This window comes from Babylonia areolata, chromosome 8 (assembly GCF_041734735.1).
Source record: "Babylonia areolata isolate BAREFJ2019XMU chromosome 8, ASM4173473v1, whole genome shotgun sequence".
NCBI lineage: Eukaryota > Metazoa > Mollusca > Gastropoda > Neogastropoda > Buccinidae > Babylonia > Babylonia areolata.
The window spans coordinates 5075386-5090815 of record NC_134883.1 but is presented as its reverse complement, the minus strand read 5'-3'; the positions used below and the strand labels follow the sequence as shown (position 1 = coordinate 5090815).

Genomic DNA, 15430 nt, shown 5'->3' with positions numbered 1-15430 from the left:
CCCCGTGCAAACGCATGTCAGTGAGGAAAACAAAACTGACAGATGAGATGTGCATGTTGGGGAAAGGTGGCTTACATACACGCACGCGCATACACACACACATACACACGCGCGCGCGCGCACGCTCGCACACACACACACACACACACACACACACACACACATATTCAAAGGAGCTTTTCTGAGGTAATTTGCAATTAAGGGGTAAAAACAAGTGCGACTGATGAACATGAAGGAAGTCGGACGCCATTCACACCAATTTGTCTGCCCCCATAGACGTACAACGACTCAGACCGCTTAACCATTCCTGTTAATCTAAAATAAACTTGACATTTCACGTAGGTTGAAATTGCCACAGACTGAGTCAGAAAGGATCCACGGCCAACTCTGTTCTTACTTGCAAAGTCACGTTTGCGAACCTCACTGATACATGCGTACGCGTACGATGAAGACGACCACTGAAGCGACGTTCTTGTTTGAATGAAGGACCTGTGCAAACGTGCAATCAGACAGAAATATAAATGCCTACTATCATTATATATACCTATACTAATACAGTGATATCGCGCTGAATCTCCTGCTGCCTGTACCTATTTCGCTCATCTTTCCACTTTCACATAACTAAGATAGCCTACGCTGTGCGCACCGGGTACCGCTGTTTCTATTGTGTCAAGCGATTCACCAGTGCGTAATGCATGACTCTCGATCTGAAAGCCTTTCGTAGCAACGTCGTGCGATTTACTTCTTAAAGACTTAAAAGTCAGTACTTACACCCGCTTTCGACTGGGCTATAATCAAATGAACTGGCCTGAGGAGGAAAACAGGGTGTGTGAAGTAACAAACGTAGCCTTTTGCCCAGCGGAAGCCAATCAGCTGTTAACAAATAGTAAAGAGTGGTAACTCTCTCCATTACACAAGGTACACAACTTCAAGTCAGTGATGCTTACGCTACCGATTCAGCTAGCACACAGGTAAATAAAAGGAAGTGTCTGGGTTTGTTCCAATGTACCTTTTATTTACCTGTGTGCTAGCTGAATCGGTAGCGTAAGCATCACCGACTTGAAGTTGTGTACCTTGTGTAATGGAGAGAGTTACCACTCTTTACTATTTGTTAATCATTTCATCTCCTAGCCTCATTATTTGTTAATTTTCAATCCGCTGTTAGTGACAAGAGCACTGACAGAGACGGCAGCGCTGCGAAATGTCGCCATTACTGTTCTGTGGTGTTTTCGCTATTCAGGAATACAAATGGCCCGCTGTTTCGTCATGAATCATTGACAGGAACGCACTGGATGGTGCTGGGCTTCAAAATGAGCTGCGTCTGAATCGCTTCTGTTCGATCCATTTTTCTCCTTACGAACTCTCTCAATCCACTCTTAATATGAGAGACTGTGAGAGAGACAGAGACAGAAAGGGAATGGAGGGTGAGAGGGGGAGGGGGGGGAGAAAGACGAAGAGGGAGGAAGGGGGTGGGGATGGAACCCTTGAATCCACAAGGGAATTCATACTCAGCCGTTCGCGAAACACAGCCTGACAAGTAAAGTCACACTTGTTCCAGTTCTTTGAGCTTGGACGGATTCATTTTCTCAAAGACACTTTCTGCTTGATACAATAGCATTCCTCGAGATGCTGAGACTTCATCTGTCTCTCACTGGCTGGAGAAAGGAAATCAAAACCTCAGCGCAGACATAAACTGCGCTCACATCAAAGACGTTGTACCGGCAGGAATGTTACATGAGCTTCTTGATTTAGATTGCTTTTGGGTGCTTTTTTTCTTTTCTGTAAGATGTCAAGGATCAACAAACGCTGTTCCAAGACCCCCACGGTAAACATGTGCGCGAATGCACGCAGAGGCAATGAGTGCGAGCAAGCGAGAGAGAGAGAGAAGACGAAGAAGAAACACTTTGTCAGCTTGTCGGTTTCATAGGCGAGTATGATATAATCACACACACACACACACACACACACACACACACACACACACACACACACACACACACTCACTCACACACACACACACACACACACACACACACACACACACACACACTTGCCTGTCACATTTTGAAAATCCAAGCTCTGCATGCGCTACATAAAATTCTAATTGAAATAGAGCCATTTGAAAAAGCATCGCTACATTGTGTTTAAGCTGGGATTAAAGAAAGTGATACATTATCGGAAAACGAAAAACGAAGGGAAACAGACGATCAGCGCTGTGTGTACCCCGATAGACGATCTATCTGGTGAATGCCGCAAGATATCCGCGAGGATGAGCTACAATTACCTCCAAAATATGCTGAAAACATTGATTCCACACGGTCTGTTTCTCCAAAAATCGAACTCTAACTCAATGAAAACAGACCATGGTAATTAACACACACACACACACACACACACACACACAAGCGCGCACGCACTCTCTCTCTCTCTCTCTCAAACACGCAAAAATAACTCGCACACAATCACATCCATGTAGTACCAATACATTCCTAAAACACTGAGTTCTCAAGCAGTCACCAGCTGGAAAATTTCATAATTTTTCATTTTTTCTCGTAATTTTTAATGAGGCAGCATATCCGTCTGAAATTTTACCCAAACCCAGAAAACACAGCAAATGATGTGTTCCCAATTTGAGCTCCACAGTTTTAAACATGTGAATATATCGCGGTCTCGGACAAGATAAGACCAGACCAGACCACCACGCCCACCCCCACCCCACCCCCACGCTTAGCGAACACTGTTAATGTCCTCACGGTACTGTTGCTGATGTGGATTGGCTTTTTGTCTGCCTTCTCTATGAATAATGTAGACATGCAGACGTCTACGTTTTACACGCATCAAGCATGGTATCATTCAAAGCAGACTGCAAAGACACGCAAATGATTCATCTTACGTCGCATGACAGCCACGTTGTTCATTTCCTCTGTTCTCAAACACTGGAAAGGTAAACTCCGGTTACACACACACACACACACACACACACATATATATATATATATACACATATATATGTATATATATATATATACATACATATATATATATATATATCACCACCTTTCTCCGCTTACACGAATCTCTCTCTCTCTCTCTCTCTCTCTCTCTCTCTCTCTCTCCCTCCCCGTGAATGTGAATATTTGAATAGAATAAAAATTTACCGTAAAAAAACCCTGAAGTTTATAATACAGAATACTTTATTATCGCAACAAGAGAAATTCATATGCGGTGTAAAACAGAAAAACAACACAAGAAAATCACAGTCATTCAACAAGTATACAGATAATCCATATTAAGATGTAAACCTAGAGCAAACCATCATTACAATCAATAATCACAGTAGACAACAACAACGGAAACCCTTGAAAATTAATTTAGAGTAAAAAAAATCATACATACACTATCAGAGCCATACACACATGCAGTAATAATCACAGATAAAGGACAGCCATAACAGTATACTAAAAGGTGACATAGACATATAATACCAGTGTGCAATTTATAATATTTTAAGTTCGGACGTCATATTCCACGCACATACACTCTGGCATTCATTTCCAGTCATACAGCTGATTATCAGTTACTGATATTTAATAGCTGGATTGACATTGGAATAAAGCTGCATTTGGTTCTGTTTGTTTTGAAGTTTGGAACACAGAAACGTTAAACTGAAGGTGGGAGTTGATAGTTATTTGCCAGCGTATGGCCGTTGTCGCTTGAAATGCTTGTGGCTGTCTGTGGAACTCTGACATTGTACAAATCACACAAACTGTCCTGTCTCACACCCACAACCTTACTGCACACATTCACAATCTTGTTTAGCATATTCTCATTCTTCACAACCAGACCTCCATACCAGCATATAAAAGAAAATGTTAAAACAGATTCGATAAAGCATCTATAAAATCTTTCAAGTACTTTTGAATTAACTCCTCTGAGTTTCTGTAGAAAATAAATGCGAGACTGGCACTTTTTTTTTTTTGGACAAAATTTGTATTAGAAGTGAAATTCAGCTTATGATCAAGAATAGTTCCTAGGTATCCATGCACTCGTTCAACCTTTATATCATTAATAAACAGGTCAGGGATTGGGGAGGCCTTTTTTCTTAAATCAATTATCGTTTCTTTTGTTTTCTGGACATTAATATCTAAGAAGTATTCTTTTTAACTTGCTCAAAATAAGTAGCATCAGAACTGGACAGATCTTCTATCGATGAGTCATCAGAATACTCTGTTGTGTCTCCTTCTTCACCCGTTCAAGAACGCGTGTACAGTGGTCCTGCTTTACATTGTTTCCAACCGGTTACTGAAGATTTTGTGAAGAAAGTGTGTCTGAGCGCTTGTCCGAAATCCTGTGAGCTTGACCCTGCCCCGTCTTCTTTCTTGGTCGAACGTATTGATGTTCTACTGCCACATATTACTCATGTCATCAATTCTTCCTTTCTGTCTGGTTGTTTCCCTGAAAACTTCAGATCCGCTGTTGTACGTCCACTCATCAAGAAACCATCTTTGGATCATAATTGTTTGAAAAATTATCGACCTGTCTCTAATCTGTCATTCTTATCGAAACTGCTAGAAAAGATCATATTGTCTCAGCTCTTAACTCATCTGGAACAAAATGGTTTACTTAATTCCCACCAGTCAGCTTATAGACGTGGTCATAGTTGCGAAACGGCCCTTCTTAGAATAGTGAATGATTTGCTTTCGGGATTTGATGAGGGTAAGATATCTGTTCTTGCTCTCTTAGATTTGTCAGCAGACTTAAAACCTCCTTTGGTATTCGTGACACTGCACTAGTATGGATCACGTCTTACCTGTCAGATCGTACACAGAAGTGTGTGTAAATGGTAGATACTCTAGAGTATCTGCCTTGAAATATGGTGTCCCACAGGGGTCCGTCCTAGGTCTTGTTCTTTTCGTGCTGTCATCAGCCATCATGCGATGTCGCATGAGAGCTTTGCTGATGATACTCAGCTTTATCAGTCGGCTTCCATAGCTGAATTTGATGCACTGGTGACTCAAACACAGGAGTGCATTGACTCGCAACAAGCTGCAACTAAATGATGATAAGACTGAATTTATGATAACCTGTCCAAAGAAGTCTCGTCAACATTCTTCCTTTCCTGACTCTGTTCTGATCAATAGCACACCTGTTTCAATTTCCCCTTCTGTTCGCAGTCTTGGTGTAATCCTAGACCAGTCTCTTTCCTTCCAACAGCATATTTCGAATATCTGTAAAGTTGCCTATTTGGAACTGCGTAGAATCAGCTCTATCCGCCACTATCTCTCAACCGATGCAACCAAGACACTTGTATGCTCTCTGGTTCTCTCAAGATTGGATTACTGGAACTCTCTTTTGGCCGGCCTTCCCAAATATCTGTTAGACTCCAACGAATTCAGAATAACGCTGCCAGACTCATTTGCAGAGCTTCTAAATTTGACCATGTTTCTCCTCTCCTTCAGTATCTCCACTGGTTGCCTGTTTCTGATCGAATAGACTATAAGCTATCCACTCTGACCTTTTCTGCAGTCAACGGATCTGGCCCCAAGTATCTTTCTGAACTCCTCCATATCTATACCCCGTCTCGCCAGCCCCGTTCTTCCTCTGATACTCGACTTCTCAGGATACCTCACGTCAGAAGTAAGACCTATGGACACAGATCGTTTTCTTTTCAATCGCCAAAGACGTGGAACAAGCTCCCTGATAACCTCCGTCATTCTGATTCCCTCGCATCTTTTAAATCTTGTCTCAAAACTCACCTTTTCCATCAGCAATAAGTTCAATTGTGGCAGGTCCACTTCCTTTGCGTTAGCTGTACTTGACTATGTGTGTATACATATGTATGTGTACATAACTACATGCTTGTATATGAATGTGTATTGTGTGTGCGTGTGTTTATGTAAGTTTGTGCCTGCCTATGTGTGCGTATGTGTTAGGGTAGCTGTTAGATACACATGTATGTTAAAATGTATGTATGCTGTGTGTGTGTGTGTGTGTGTGTGTGTGTGTGTGTGTGTGTGTGTGTAGTGTTAACACATTTTGGTGTGTGTATGTAACATAGATGTAATGTTTTATGTTAACAAAAGCGTTTTTGTAAAGCACCTAGAGCAGATTTCTGGATAGTGTGCTATGTAAGTATCCATTATTATTATTATTATTATTACTTAAGTATTGGAGTTGTGTCTGAGCCAATGCAGTCATTTGTACAGAGTGTGAAAATAACAGGTGACAGCTGTATGATCTATGATTTCTCCACTGCAGTGAGAATTGAGAATTCTTTTACAGCTTAGCCTTTTGTGGTGTACTATGACTCTCAAACCCGGAGGCAAGATTGCACTGTTTCTTGGCGCTGCAGCCTTGAGGGCTAGCTGGCCTTTGGGGACCATCCAGCGGACTGTCCTAAAACCCTAATGGCCGTGAGTTGGGCATGGCACTCTCTACCACAAATTCTAGCCTAGACAGTCGGGGCAGCAGTTGCCTCGTCTGCTGTTCTCGTTATCACAGTCGGACACCACCTACTAAACCCCCTGCTGAGACAATAATGGCTTAGTCGCGGAGCCAGACTGAGTGACCGCCCCTCCCCTCCACCTGTCCCCCCATCCCCACCAGAGTGAAGATCGCCACCACGTCCCTCCAACAACAACCCCCCGTGAATCTGCCGATACCGTAAACCTTGACAGGATTTACCCGAAGCACGGAGTGGAGGGGTATCAAAAGTGAGGTCGACCATGACAGCAAGGCATTAAAGGGCACACAATTTAGGACTTTTTTATATTGATGAAAATGGATGCAGATTCATGACGATCTTGCTATGGAAGTCCATTTAGGTTTGGGACTTCGTAGCAAGACTGTACTCTACGCTTCTTGTCATAATGATATCCCCGACGTTAACCAGGCCCAGGTGATAAAGACACTTGCAGTGTTGATCAAAAAATGTGAGCAACACACCCAAAGACACATCCGTGAAGTGGATGATACTCGTGTGTTGTACAACCTTATTTGCGCGCGCGGCTGTGTGTGTATTTGTTGTTGTTGGTTCTGCTGCTGTCCAGTGTCACGTACAAACAACTGAGACATGCACAACTGAAACAAACACAAAGCACACACCCAAACAAACGTACAGGCATGTCAAATCTCTTCCAGCGTTGTAACACCACAATAATTATTTCCACCTCCTCAGTTGTGCGTGTAAGGATGTATACTTGCACACAAGCATTCGCAGTTTTAACAAAGCTCGGGCGCGCGCGCGAGTGTGTATTTGCATGCGTGCGTGTGTTTGCGTAGGAGTATCTGCGCACGCGCGCACAACACAGGTCGGCCTACATAATATGACAGAACTGTTGACGGATGGAGAGAACGAAGGGGAAAGAATATAAAAAGCACAAAAGCTTGTAAGCTCCGGCTTGTTGCTGCTCTGTGTTCGCAATGTCTTGACTTGCTTTTGAGAATAAAATCACGTGTGAACCAAAAGCTTGTAACCATGAATCACGAACAGTGCGAACCCGCAGCGCTAAATCCAGAACGGGTTGTACGTGTTCTTAGAAAGCGCACGTCGGTTTCTGAATGCCGTGTGGTATCCCAACTGGAAGAAGATGACAAAGAACAACACTAACATCATCCTGCTTATTTTAATGTCGAAGTGTTTTCCCCTCCCTCCGCTAAAGTTGTAAAGCCCCTCTGAGTGCAACGGGTACACATTTCCATGGTTCAGTGCATCGGACGAGGGATCATTGTGAAGCTGACAAAACAGGACAGACACGTGGGGGAAATACACCTCTGAGAGAGACAGAGAGAGAGAGAGAGAGACAGAGAGAGAGACAGAGAGAGAGAGACAGAGAGAGCAAGAGAGAGAGAGAGAGAGAACTCGAAGTCAAGCATTTTAATGACTGGGCAATTTTGCCCGTGTCATGGGGGTGGGTCGGGGGTTCGGGGAGTGGGACGTTGGGGAGTACTGGGACAATAAAACAGTATGAAACACAAGTTATCCCCTCTGAAGCATGCATGTTTGCTTGTGACCCAAAAGAGAGAGTCGGACCGTTCTCTGAGACCAAAGGCAGTGACCATCCACATACCTCTCCCTCCTCACAGCACAGTTGAGAAATATATTAGATGTGCCGATTTCATTCAAATGCACGGTTTGAGGTAAATAAAAATGAAAACAAAGCAAACACTGAAACATGTCCAAACACCAACGTGCACGTTTAAAAATTACACTGGTGTTTACCTTGAATGGTTTACATTTTAATTTCCATCAAAACTTAGCACATTTCTAACGCCAGCATGAATTGTTCGATTTAATTTTGTAACAAAAGTCTGTCAAAAAGTGTTGCGTGTGTGTGTGTGTGTGTGTGTGTGTGTGTGTGTGTGTGTGTGTGTGTGTGTTTGTGTGTGTGTGTGTGTGTGTGTGTGTGTGTGTGTGTGTGTGTGTGTGTGTGTGTGTTGTTGTTGTTGTTGTTGTGTGTGTGTGTTGTTGTTATTGTTGTTGTGGTTGTGGTTTTTTGGTGTGGTTTTTTTCATACTTTTTTTCATAAATTTTCTCTACATCCATAAAGAGGGATTTCAATGTGAAAAAAGGTTTTATGCTCTGCTGAATCCTTTGAAAACAGACTTCTTACAACGACGCATTCTGATTGATAGACTCGTTCATTTTCAAATATGTCTTGTTCCCACTCAGCAAAGTAGCCAGTGTTGTACATCAGTATTTGTTTTAAGCATGCTCATACATCATTATCTGTTTTAAATACGACATGGTTAATACATCCTTGGTCCAAACTTAGTTTACGCTTGGTATCAATTAATACTTGTCTGCTTAGATGTCCCGTCATCTTGCATCTTGAAACACTACTGGAGATTAAAAACACCATCACCATCATAACGTGTTCTTATTTGACCTGCAACTTTTTTGTTGGGTGTGGGAATGTGTGGGTTTTTTTTTTCTTTTTGTTCTCTTTTTGTTGCTCTTGTTGTTCCTGCTTTGCGAAGTAGTAACATGATTAGGCTGACAAATAGTAAAGAGTGGAAACTCTCTCCATTCACAAGGTACACAACTTCAAGTCAGTGCTGCTTACGCAATCCGATTCAGCTAGCACACAGGTAAATAAAAGGTACATTGGAACGAAACCAGACACTTCCGCGAAAAGGAAGCGCCGGGCCTGTCCTTATACAGATCATTTGACATGTGCACACAGCAGCAAAGACAGAAGAAATGTGCAAACATAAATAAGCTTTTATTCAGGACTGGCATAGCCTCTTTAATCCGGAACAAGCCACACAGAACACATGGACAATACAGAACACACACATGGTTTGCCTCCGTGGTTTTTCAACTGGAAATTAACATATTGCACCTTTTATTTGCCAGTGTGCCAGCTGAATCAGTAGCGTAAGCAACACTGACTTGAAGTTGTGTACCTTGTGAATGGAGAGAGTTACCACTCTTTTCTATTTGTTAATCATCTCCTGGTCTCATTGTTTGTTAATAATTAGGCTACTTGTAAGTCTACGAAACACATGCCACTTGTTCGTATAAACAATGTAATATAAAATGACGCTTTGTTTTTACTATACTTGATCTGATTCGCACTGTTTGTTTGTTGGGGATTTTTTTCCCTTTCAAGTGGGCTCTGCACTCACTCATTTTTCTGGTTGTTTTTCCTCTTTTCTCCCCACATATTCCTATTACATTAAATATACAGAATAAAACAATACATACATAACCACGCACAAGCAATTGGAATAAACGAATCAATACGTATTGTCATACTATTCAATCCTGAACGAAACAATTAACAGCTGCCCTGATACATTATAAATCATCGTAAACCAACCCATATATATCTTCGATCTCTTACCTACATTTGACTATATCAACAGTTGGTTGCTTACGGTTTTGTAATACTTAAATACCTATACTGTCTGTTGTAATACTTAAATACCTATACTGTTTACCACCACATGCTCGGTTCTAATGTAGAAAAAAACTACTACTACTACTGATAATTATAACGATAATAACAATGATAATGATGATGTTTATGATAATAATGATGATGATAAAAATAATGATTGTGTATTTCAAACCACCTCACAATGCAACTGGCCAACCAAAGTAATAACAGTAAAATGATGGTCCAACACACTCGAACACACACACAGAGAGAGAGAGAGAGAGAGAGAGAGAGAGACAATCCAGTTCAGTGCCCAGTTTAGATATCTAAGGCAGTCACAATACAAGCGGTATGTACAATCATCATACCATTTCGATTAAGATTTTCCTAGTTTTCGACTCAAGCATTCAAACACAGCGAACAATTCAACCATTCCTGTTTTTATCTTCGTGCCTTCAGCAGTCACATACCGCGCGCGCTCGTCCTATTGTCAAACAGACTGAAAGACGCCCGCGCTTCTGAATGCATGCAAACGCTTATGCAAACACACATACCTACAAGTTTACCACAGTGTCAGCTCAGTCTCCAGCGGGTACATGCTATCACCCACGTTGAAGAAAGTGGCAACAAATCAAGATCCCAAAAAGCTATGAAGCAAGTTGAGAACAAAGCCGTTACAACCAATAAACCATTCCTGTTTCTTGTTTTGTTTGTCTCTGGAATTTATACACACACACACACACACACACGAGTGAACGCACGCGCACACACCTTCCCCTCCCAAACACACACGCGCGCGGGCGTTATGCGATGAGAAATGCCCGACATACAGGTGCGTCAAGCACCATTGTTTTCAAGCGTTGACTGACATTCACGTGATCTACCCCTCTCCCTCCCTCCCTACTCTACGTCCATGGTCCTCTATGTTGTTGGCAAAGTTCTACGCATCCTACATACAATATACGCACTCGAACATGTACACCCAAATATAAAGAACCCCCATGCATCCTCTGCTCCCCCTCCCCCTCTCGACCCCCCCTAACCCTCCCTCCTCTTTCTCTCTCTCTCTCTTCAGCACGTACGCACTCAAATTATACTTCCCTACGCATAGCCATACCCACCTACCATCATCACATACACAGAGGCAGAGATAAATCACACGCTTAAACGGAGGGAAAACGGAGAGATGGGACGGGAAATCCTTGTTGTTGTTGTTTTTTTCAACGACTACCAACGATCACAGAGGAATTATCTGTCGCGGACGACGTTACTATTTAAAAAAAAAAAAAAAAAAAAAAAAAAAAAAAAAAAAACCTTCAGGCTTTGTTTCCAAGGTTTCCTTCTACTCCCTCCAGCTGTCAATGCTTCCAACACTCTCGGAAATCAACTCCTCGGTTCTGTTTTCTGTCTCTCCGACTTTTTCAGACACAACGCCGCTTGCCGCTTGCTTTTGATGTTTCTACTTTTGAAGTCGATTGACTTAACACGGCACCAGATTATTCTACAGTCCAGTCTTTCGCTGATTGTACGATCCCGTCCTTAGCTTTGCTGTTTTAAATTTTCACAAGTATGTACAAATACTGATAATTTTTCCGTCTTGTCTTTTTTGTCTTTAAAAAAAAAATAACACCTATCTACCAGAACAAAGATCCATGAAACGTCACAAGTGTTTAACCAGTTGACAAGCAAAACATGATTCATACACTCCCAGAACCACCCAAAGCTAAAATCGCACTTCTGAAAACAGAAGCTCCTTCTCTCTTTCCAAACTCGAGCCAAAAATCTCACACTCACAGTTGAAGTAAAGCTGGCGAAGCAAACAGCAGCTTTCCCAGACAAGGAGAAAAACGTGGAAAGGAGGGAATAAGGAGAACGGTTCGTCTCACGCACCCACCACTGTCAATCCTCCACCGTCTGTGTGCTGACTGACGGACTGACTGGTCCGGATGCTGCGACTGCTTCCCTTTTCAGCCGCCTCTCGCTGCGCGTATTAGCGGCACCACACACAGCAAATCAGATCGATAACATGCGCGGGAAACTTCTGTTGTTTTTACGGCACGCCGAACTCACCACAACGTACAAGACGAATGCTGGTGACGCAGACATGAGTCCGCTTCTGACCACTGGGTTGGTTTGTTCAGGATACGTCGGTTTGTTGGTATGTACGGTCTCTCTGTTTTGTTATGCTTATCTATTCATCTTTTTCCTCCCCTTTTGTTGTTGTTGTTGAGTTCATGGTGTCAAACTGGCTCTATTGCACCGTGAAAAAGTAGTGTCTTCCCATCAACCCCCCCCCCCCCCCCCCCCCCCCCCCCCCCCCCCCCCCCCCCCGCGCCCGCCTTTGCCGCATAAACCTCCACTCCACAACAACAAAAACGTTCGCAATCAGTCCCTATCCTTTCCTTCCAAATTTGATCAGCCACACCAATTTGCATGTTAAGACCCGATTTACAGGAAAACATATTTTTGTTTCTTTCTTAGCTTTTTACAGTGTGCTAATGCAAATGTATCAACAACAACAAAATAGTGGATTTCCATAATGAGACAGACAGATACAGAGAAATAGGTTAGGGAAGGCAGAATTGAATTTGACAATCCTACCTCGTGAAGCAACGTCAAGTCGCGCGGCTGAAAACATGATGAACGTTGCAGAACATATGTACATCTTGGGTCCACGGAGTCTTAGTCCCTGGCAAAAGAAAAACTTTGACTTCTCTGTCACAAAGAAAACGAGCTGGACCCTTCAGTCGGTAAAAGCAAGACGAGAGCTTTGTCGAAGCAAAGAGACATTATTGACCTTACTCGCCAAGGAAACGTAGCGTCAGAGTTCTCCCAGCGTGAGAGCTGTGCTTTGGGCGTTCTATTTTGAAAACTCGAACAGTGTCCCTTCTGCTGAAGAAACCGTGATTCTCGCCGGGCAATACGATTGCGGGCGCTGTCAGAGGCCCTTGTGTGATGTGATGGCAGGCAAGATCTCCCCGCCGTCCCTGTCTCTCCGAGCTGATCTGGGTGAAATTGCTACACGGGCCAAGTTGCCTGCAAGCAATCTTGATTGCCTGTTGTCAGCAAGTGACGCCCTCCCTCCCCCATTACCCCCCGTCCTGTCCACCCCCAACGCCCTCTTCTTCCCAAAGCCTATTATCACGAGGAGGCGGCACGCTCTCTGTTGCACGTTTTGCCCTACAGATTTTCTGTTCCACAAGGGGAACACTTCGGTAACCAGAACTGAATTAAAAAGTACACGGATCAAAATTTGTTGTGGATGTGAAAGTAAACTTTGAAAATGAAGACATACTATATCCTGTTAACAGTAATTAAAATGTTTGTAAACAAAGTGCTAACACTTCATAAATGTCTGTAAATTAACATATTTACAAATGCTTCATTAACCCATAAACTGCCATGTCCATGAAATTAAGCATTGTGATGTCACTAGAAGGAAAATTACAGTGGAAGGCTGAAAATTCACACACTTGATCTGGAGTGGTACAGCACCAGATCGTTTTCTCAGGTTATTGGCCGATTGTTCTGGACATTGATTAATGACATTAAATACCACTTTCTATTATTTTTTTTCCGGCAGTCAAGGGATAACAACACACACAAAAATACTGAAGTTCATTAAAAGAACAACTGCGTTTTCAAACTGAAGTACAAACTGTGAAGACATTGTCCCGTGCGGAACTTGTTTCTGATCACTTGGACTGAAAATGACAAGCTGTATCTTATCGTAATTTGCCTGAGTTGTGTTGCGTTGCGGTGACTCGCATTGCTCTTCTGTTACGACATAATATACCGTGCGAAATTCGTGTTCAGTTCCAGTTTGAGTGGTTGTGCAGCCACTTTCGAGTTTCGAAACACAAAATTTGTTGAATAACATTCTCCTGCGCAATCCTTCATGTTTCAGGAATACGCTAGAAGCGCGCGTTTTGTTGTTGCTGTTGTTCTTAGAACATAGTGCACAATATAAAACAATAGCATATCTTTTGAAGGAAATCTTTGTTACATTCTCTGCAACTGTGGAAAAGTATATACGTCAGAAGATTTTCAAAACAAAATGGCGTGCGTTGTGGGCGAGGAAGGAAATGGTGCGAAAGAAAAGAGGGAGGGGTACATTTTACAAACTTTTTTTTTTGCACACCATCTGAAAGAAAAACGCATTTAACACAATTTCACACTATCTAAAAGAAAAATGCTTTGCTCTGTCACTTTCTTACAAAACAATTACACAGCATCGTTGAGAAGAAAAATAGCAGAAAGAATAGGTTTTCCAGACATTCCATGAAAACAAAACTGCACAAGAATGTCATAAATAAAGAAAAAGAAAATACACATTTTGTGCCAAATTAAACACCTTAAAGAAATAAAGGTCTTGCAGATATACACGTGTTACAGTGGCCGTGAACAAGACATTGTAAATCTGCACAAGAGAAAATGCTTTTGCGTGTGACATGAAAAATAACCTCTTCAGAAGCAGTTTCGCATAAATTATTGGTTTTTCCTCGAACGAAATGATGCGCGCGCGCGCGCACACACACACACACACACACACACACACACACTAACAGAGAGAGAGAGAGAGAGAGAGAGAATGCGCGTACATGCACATTTTAAGTATAAATTGACCTGATGATTACAACAAGACTTCAGATTGAAAATTCACACCCACCCTCCCCCACCAACGCATAAAACTCGCATACACGCACCTTCCCGTCCCCTATACTCACCAACCCTCTACCCCTACACCCACACCACCACACACATTACTCTAAAAAAACACAAAAAACCTTTTACTGGAACACTTGCACATGAAATCCAGTCCGACCTACCCCCCACCACCACACATCCCCACACACCCCCACACAGAATGCGAATGTTTTATTCAGTTTAGGCCAAGGCCCCTTACGGAAGGGGGCAATCATACACAAGTGCCTCATATAATTCACACCCAGAGTACCCCAAGAAAAAAATTCTTGCACACGAAATGCAGTCCGATCTACCCCCACACCCACACCCCCACACAGTGTACCCCCGAAAAAAACTGTTAACCTGACACTTGCACACGAAATTCAGTCTGATTCCCACGTCGTATTCTCCGAAACAGAGTGAGGCCCTCACGCAGAAAATCGGCAACACGAAGCGCCGAAATGAAATGGAGACACCGTGCACAGTGCATCCGCTGCAAGATCACAGTGTCTGGTTGGAAAAGCAAACTGGTTGTACGGCATGTGTGAACAACACACAGGGTTTTGAGCAGCGACTTGGCTTTTCTCTGGTGGAAGAAAGATTTAATAATCTGCGGGGACGTGCGCACGTCTGCTTTCTTTTCCCGAACATCGCAAGTGTTTTGTTGCAGCAGTTGTTGCTGGTGGTGGTGGTGTCGATGGTTGATAGCTTTGTGGGTGTGGCTGAGAGAGACAGAAAGATAGAGAGAGAATATACATGTATATATATATATATGTGTGTGTGTGTGTGTGTGTGTGTGTGTGTGTGTGTGTGTGTGTGTGTCCCTGGAAGTGTTTGTGGAAGGGCATGAAGAAGATTTT

The 15430-nt window shown here is 42.7% G+C and overlaps 1 protein-coding gene across 5 annotated transcripts in view; it reads right to left on the bottom strand.

Annotated features, from left to right (window-relative positions):
- Positions 1-15162, bottom strand: part of LOC143284477 (properdin-like) — a 191757-nt gene extending 176595 nt beyond the window's left edge. Inside the window, exon 1 of one of the 5 annotated variants that reach the window (XM_076591150.1) lies at positions 14934-15162. The gene's annotated coding sequence lies outside the window, so the exon portion shown is untranslated. Of the gene's footprint in view, positions 1-10438; positions 10582-11198; positions 11480-11678; positions 11826-12485; positions 12902-14933 lie in introns of those variants that run through there. The other 4 variants (XM_076591152.1, XM_076591149.1, XM_076591153.1 and 1 more) reach the window with 4 other exon arrangements.
- Positions 15163-15430: the final 268 nt, after the last annotated feature.